We start from the raw sequence: 6,068 nt of genomic DNA, 5'->3' as shown, positions 1-6,068 counted from the left end.
TGACTTGTCCGGACTTTTCCGACCTGCCCAGTTCCTTTTCCACCTATCCACTCCACCCTCTCCTCCCTGACCTATCACCTTCATCTCCTTCCCCACTGACCTATTGTACTCTATGCTACTCTATCCCCACCTCCACCCTCCTCTAGCTTATCTCTCCACGCTTCAGGCTCTCTGCCTTTATTCCTGATGAAGGGTTTTTGCCCGAAACGTCGATTTTGCCTGTCCTCGGATGCTGCCTGAATTGCTGTGCTCTTCCAGCACCACTGATCCAGAATCTAGGGAGCAGATGTCGAGGGCTAGGTCTAGCGAGTAAATTGGAACATTTCAATAAGTTTTAGATTAAATTACTTAAATGTGGAAACAGGCCCTTTGGCCCAACAAGTCCACACTGACCTTCCGAAGAGTAAGAGCTGAAAATGTGTTGCTGGAAAAGCGCAGCAGGTCAGGCAGCATCCAAGGAACAGGAGAATCGAGAAGGGCTTATGCCTGAAATGTCGATTCTCCTGTTCCTTGGATGCTTCCTGACCTGCTGCGCTTTTCCAGCAACACATTTTCAGCTCTGATCTCCAGCATCTGCAGCCCTCACTTTCTCTTCCGAAGAGTAACCCAACCAGACCTATCCCCCTACATTTACCCCTTCACCTAACACTATGGGCAATTTAGCATAGCCAATTCACCTAACCTGCACATTTTTGGACTGTGGGAGGGATACCGGAGCACCCGGAGGAAACCCACGCAGACACGGGGAGAATGTGCAAACTCCACACAGCAGTTGCCTGAGGTGGGAATTGAACCCGGGTCTCTGGCACTGTGAGGCAGCAGTGCTAACTGCTGTGCCACCCATAAAGTTTGTCTTCCCATTACACATGCAGTCAGAGCCATGTGTTTTATTTAGGACATTGAATTTGAATTTAGAAAAATTCTTAGACAGAATGAGCGAGTAAGGTGATGGGAAGAGAGGAGAATTAGTATCTGATAAGAAAGAAAGGCTGGTCTAAAGTAAAGCTGTTAAAGTGCTAAACTGATTTAGTAGGCAAAAGTGGGGACTGCTGATGCTGGAAACCAGAGTTTAGATCAGAGTGGTGCTCTAAACTGATTTAGCGTCTTGGGAGCCAAAGTCCATGATGTTTTATTGGGGTTCGGGAGTGCTGTTGGATGGTCAGGGTGAGAACGGGAGACAAAACAGCCTGACCGTCGGTGAATTCTTTTGTAAGGATGTGTGTCTCGGAATCTAAATTCAGTAGAAAGGACTGATGTGATTACAACTAAAGGATTTTTTCCCCTGCTATCAGCAGTCATTTCTAGGGCCTTTCCTGGTGATGTCCTTTTGGAAGGCAGTGGCATTGTGATAATGTAATTGACCTAAGAATGCAGACCCCCAGGCTGATCTGGGTTATATGGGTTCCACCCCTACATTGTCAACAGTGAGATTTGAATTCAATTTTTAAAAAAATTCTAGAATAAAAAGCTATCCTAATGGCAGCTATGTGACTAGTGTAGTTTGTCACAAAAACACATCAAATTCACAATTGTCATTTTGGAAAAGAAATCTGCCATTCTTATCTGGTCTGCTGACATGGAACTCTACAACCATAGTAATGTGGTTGAGTTATGACTGCCATGGGCTAGCAAACAAAGCTGTCACCCCATGAGCAAATAGCATTAAATGCTGTCGTTATGTAGGGCTTCTATTGAGTACTTTGAAGGTATAGAAAAGTTTGTCTCACAGTTAGCACTACTATGTACGTAGAAGATTTCTAAAGCAGGATTTAAAAATATTCCTGAGGGAGGAAATGTTTGTACCTGCAATAGAGTATGCAATATCAAAAACAGTTTGGTGGAGCAATTCAGCAATTTTGGCAGCAGAGTAAAGTTCTGAGTCCAGAAGAAGGGTCACTGTGCTCAAAATGTTAACTTTGCTTTGTCTCCATAGCTGCTGCCAAACCCGCTGAGTTTCTCCAGAAATTTCTGTTTTTGTTTCAGACCTTCAGCATCCCAAGTGCTTTGTTTTATTACAGCATATGCAGTAATTCAGAAGCAAGGTGCATATGGTTCTGAAGGAAACAATCTCACTAATTAGACAATGAGCAATGATTCATCCATAGTGTGCTGGTCCAAGTCATAGAGCTGTATAGCATGGAAACGGACTCTTCGGTCCAATTCATCCATGCTGACCAGATAGCCTAAATTAATGTAGTCCCATTTGCCAGCATTTGGCCCATATCCCTTTAAACCCCTCCTATTCATGTTCACATTCAGATGCCTTTTGATGGAATTAGAAATAAGCTACATTTTGCTCTTCCTTTACACTTGCTCCAATACACTTTATTTTACTAAAAATTTAAACAGCAACAACTTTGTTGCAAAGCACAGAGCCTTCAATTTGCCTTCCCAAGTGGCTGCATCCTGAACTTAATCTGGAAGATAGGAGTTGATTACTACAATAGCTTTAATGTAATGAATATTCATGGCATCCAAATATACTACAAGTGAGAACCCACCATGTGATAATGTAAGGCCAGAACCACCACCATGCCATTGACTTGAATCTTTGCATTTCAACCCAATTTAGTGTGTTTACAGCTTTGGTCTCCATATTTAGGGAAGGATTTTCTTGTATGGGGCAGGGGAAGAGTATGGTGTAAGTTCACTAGATGAAGGGTATGATCTATAATGAGAGGCTAAATAAATTGAAGTTTCCAAGGTAAGGATTGATCTCCTTGAACCATACTTGATTTTGAAGGTTCTTGATAGGGTAGACACTGAGGCTAACGAGCCTACAAATGGGCATAGTCTCAGGATACGAAATTTCTCATTTAGGATGAGATGAAGAGAAATTTATTAATGAATATCCAAGAGGATTATGGATGGCCCATCATTGAGTATATTTAAGGCTGGGATAGGCAGACTCTCAGTGAGAAATGTGTAAGGTCTGAGCAGGTAGGGAAAGAGTTGTGTGACAAAGGCTCAGCTAGCATGACTTTGACCAGATAAGAACTTGCAGTAAATAATGAGGTGCTGGAAGCAAAGTTAGTGGGTTAACAAGTTGAAAAACATCCATTATGTAATGCCAGTTAACAAGATTAAGCACATCCATTGTATAATGCCAGATGGCTTAATCTTTACTGTTGATGTTCGCTGATTGTAGTGGTCACCCAATCAGTATAGATGTTGCCTTATTTGGATGCTGTTCCCTGTAAGAATCTGCTGTTCGAGAGAAAACAGAGAACTCATGTCTCTGTGCAAATGGGCGATCGTTCTCTGTCCCTTCAGGGCCTGGAATAAAGATGAAGGAGGTAAATCCGTACTGTGTTTCTGAGTATTTGCTTTGACTGATACGGGGCAGGGAAACAGGACGACAATAATGGCAAACCAGGTAGGAGTCCAAACGAATAGTTATGATTAGACGATGTCAGCGATCGCCCGGAACACCAGTACCTTGAGACGGACAGGCCCACAAGATAATATTTTAAAACTTGGCCCCTCTCAATACTCCTGTGTGTTGGAAATGGTTCCCTCGTTCAATCGCTCTCTATTCTATGGACTCCTCGAATGGTAATTAGTTCAGTTGTGCAACACAGTTTCATAAAAGCATTGACAAACAGAGGTTAGAGTCCCCTGGGTTTTGACTGGATTTTGGGTCCCAGTGAGAAGTAAAATGAGAAAGAGGTTAAAATCCCCTAGGATGAAACTTGAGGCTCTGTGAGTCTTTGTTCTGGGGAAAGAGAGAGTGGCTTGGACTGTGGCGCTGTGTGCTCCGCTGCAAGGTGTTTTTTTTTGTGTGGGTGTGATTTTGTCATGAGGGTACGGTTGGTCTTTCCTTTGCGGCCTCTTCCGGTAGTGGGGTGGCGTTCCTTAGTCCAGTTTCCACCAAGATGTGGATGTTTCAGTGATCTTTTTGTATGCGTGTGCCAGGTGCTGTGGGTTCGCAGAACTTTGGGAATTTTGGACCAATGCTTGTGTATTTGTTTCTGTGCCATGGTAATTGATTCGGAGTCTGTGGACCTGATTTATTTTTGTCTGACTCTTGGGGCCACCTCCTCCATATTTTTGACTCCTCATTTTCTGTTTCATGAATCAACACCCCCGAGTGAACTGAGGGGGGTGGGTCTCAAATGTGCGCGTCTTACCCCCATATTAAAATGAAAAGATTTCTGACCAGAGGCTCTTTGAAAAAAAGAGAAATACTGAAATTAAGGTTGTACTAATACTTGGGTCAGAAAAGGAAGTTTCAATCTAAACTGTGCCATGCTGAGAGTGTTTGATATTTAAATATTTTGGTTTGTTAAAATCCTGGTTCAGAAAATTCTTTTAAGTAACTGGTTTATTTTGTTTGAATTAGGATCTCAATTCATTGTGTTGTGTGGGCTGTGAAATGGGGCAGATTTTGTTTTTACATTGAAATTGTACAACATTATGTCCTTTTTAAAATTATCATACTTATAACCTTAAAACAAATTGATTGAGTGCCCTGAGCCCCTGTTTTGTTTGAAATTCTACAATGCCTGTTTTAAAAAACAGTTTGGTCAGTGGTCGTGCTTTAAATTTAGTGTTTTGTAATTCATTCTTGGACACAGTTATATTATGCACATGTATGTTTTAGCAATACAAAAATGTAGGTGGGGTTACCATGAAAGACTGTCCTTCTCAAGTTCTGCCCTTGTCTGAGGTGTTATGATCCTCAGGTTAAATCACCACCAGTTGTCTCTAATGAGAGATCAGGACTATGGCGACATTACTTTATTGCTGATACGGTCAGTGTTTATTGCTCATCCTTAATTGTCCAACAGTTTGTGATGATGTGATGTGTTCTTGAAAAGCTGTAATCTGTATGATGGAAATGTCCCCACAATTCTGTTAAAGGGATTTGATTCAGTAACGGTGAAGGAGCATTTTATATTTTCAAGTTATGATGATGTGTCACTTGGAGATAGTGGTGCTCCTGTGTACCTGATGCCGTTGTTGTCCTCCTTTCTAGGTTTGGGAGTTGCTGCAGTGCATTTTATAGATGGTGTCTACTGGAGCCAACATGTTTGATTGTTGAGCTTGTGATCGTTTGTTTAAAACGGTGGATTTGCTGCCAAACAAATGGGTTACTTTTGAGACGTTAAGGGGTTAATTTGTTCTGCTGGCCTGCAAGGAATTGGATATTCCGTTGGGTGGTATGTCTTTGTCTTGCAGATAGAATGTAAAAACAATTACATTACCATTTCCTATCATTCAGAAGCAAATTTACATTGTCATTATCTCCTATTCAGTATCAATAATATTGTGATTAAAATTGTGAACACATCCTGTAGTTTATAAAAAAAGATTCACAGCATATCTGGCCAATAAGGAACAATGTATATTACATTGTTTTTGGAAATGATGTGATCACTACATTGTGTCTTGAGTGGCATGTGACTGTGGGGGAATGGTTGGGGGTAGTATTTTGGGTGTTACTGACTATTGTAATGTGAAACACCTGTACTATATAAAGGAAGAACCGATCTTTTCATTCCGGGAGATCTTTGACATGGCTCTGCAAGCCCTGTGAAATGTGTTAAGGGTTCCTCCAGAAAGCTTGTACTTAATAAAAGTTTGGTTGTTCACAGAAGTTGGCGTGTTGCAGTTGCATCAAGTGTATCTGGATCTTGAGAAAAAGAATTGTTCTGGATGTCACAAAGCTTTTTGAGTGTTGTTGGAGCTGCATCATCCAATTAAGTGGAAAGTAGAGTCATAGAGATGTACAGCATGGAAACGGACCCTTCGATCCAACCCGTCCATGCCGGCCAGATATCCCAACCCAATCTAGTCCTACCTGCAGGCACCTGGCCCATATCCCTCCAAATCCTTCCTATTCATATACCCATCCAAATGCCTCTTAAATGTTACAATTGTACCAGCCTCCACCACATCCTCTGGCAGTTCATTCCATATACGTACCACCCTCTGCATGAAAAGGTTGCCCCTTAGGTCTCTTTTATATCTTTCCCCTCTCACCCTAAACCTATGCCCTCTAGTTCTGGACTCCCCAACCCCAGTGAAAAGACTTTGCCTATTTATCCTATCCATGCCCCTCATAA

The 6,068-nt window shown here is 41.9% G+C and overlaps 1 protein-coding gene across 1 annotated transcript in view; it reads left to right on the top strand.

Annotated features, from left to right (window-relative positions):
• Nucleotides 1–6,068, top strand: part of LOC122555227 (cytochrome c oxidase copper chaperone) — a 13,045-nt gene that overhangs the window by 1,082 nt on the left and 5,895 nt on the right. The gene's annotated exons all lie outside the window — the stretch shown is intronic.

The sequence above is a fragment of the Chiloscyllium plagiosum genome, chromosome 12, assembly GCF_004010195.1.
Source record: "Chiloscyllium plagiosum isolate BGI_BamShark_2017 chromosome 12, ASM401019v2, whole genome shotgun sequence".
NCBI lineage: Eukaryota > Metazoa > Chordata > Chondrichthyes > Orectolobiformes > Hemiscylliidae > Chiloscyllium > Chiloscyllium plagiosum.
Note: the sequence above shows the minus strand (reverse complement) of the source record. Positions and strands in the feature narration are given on the sequence as shown.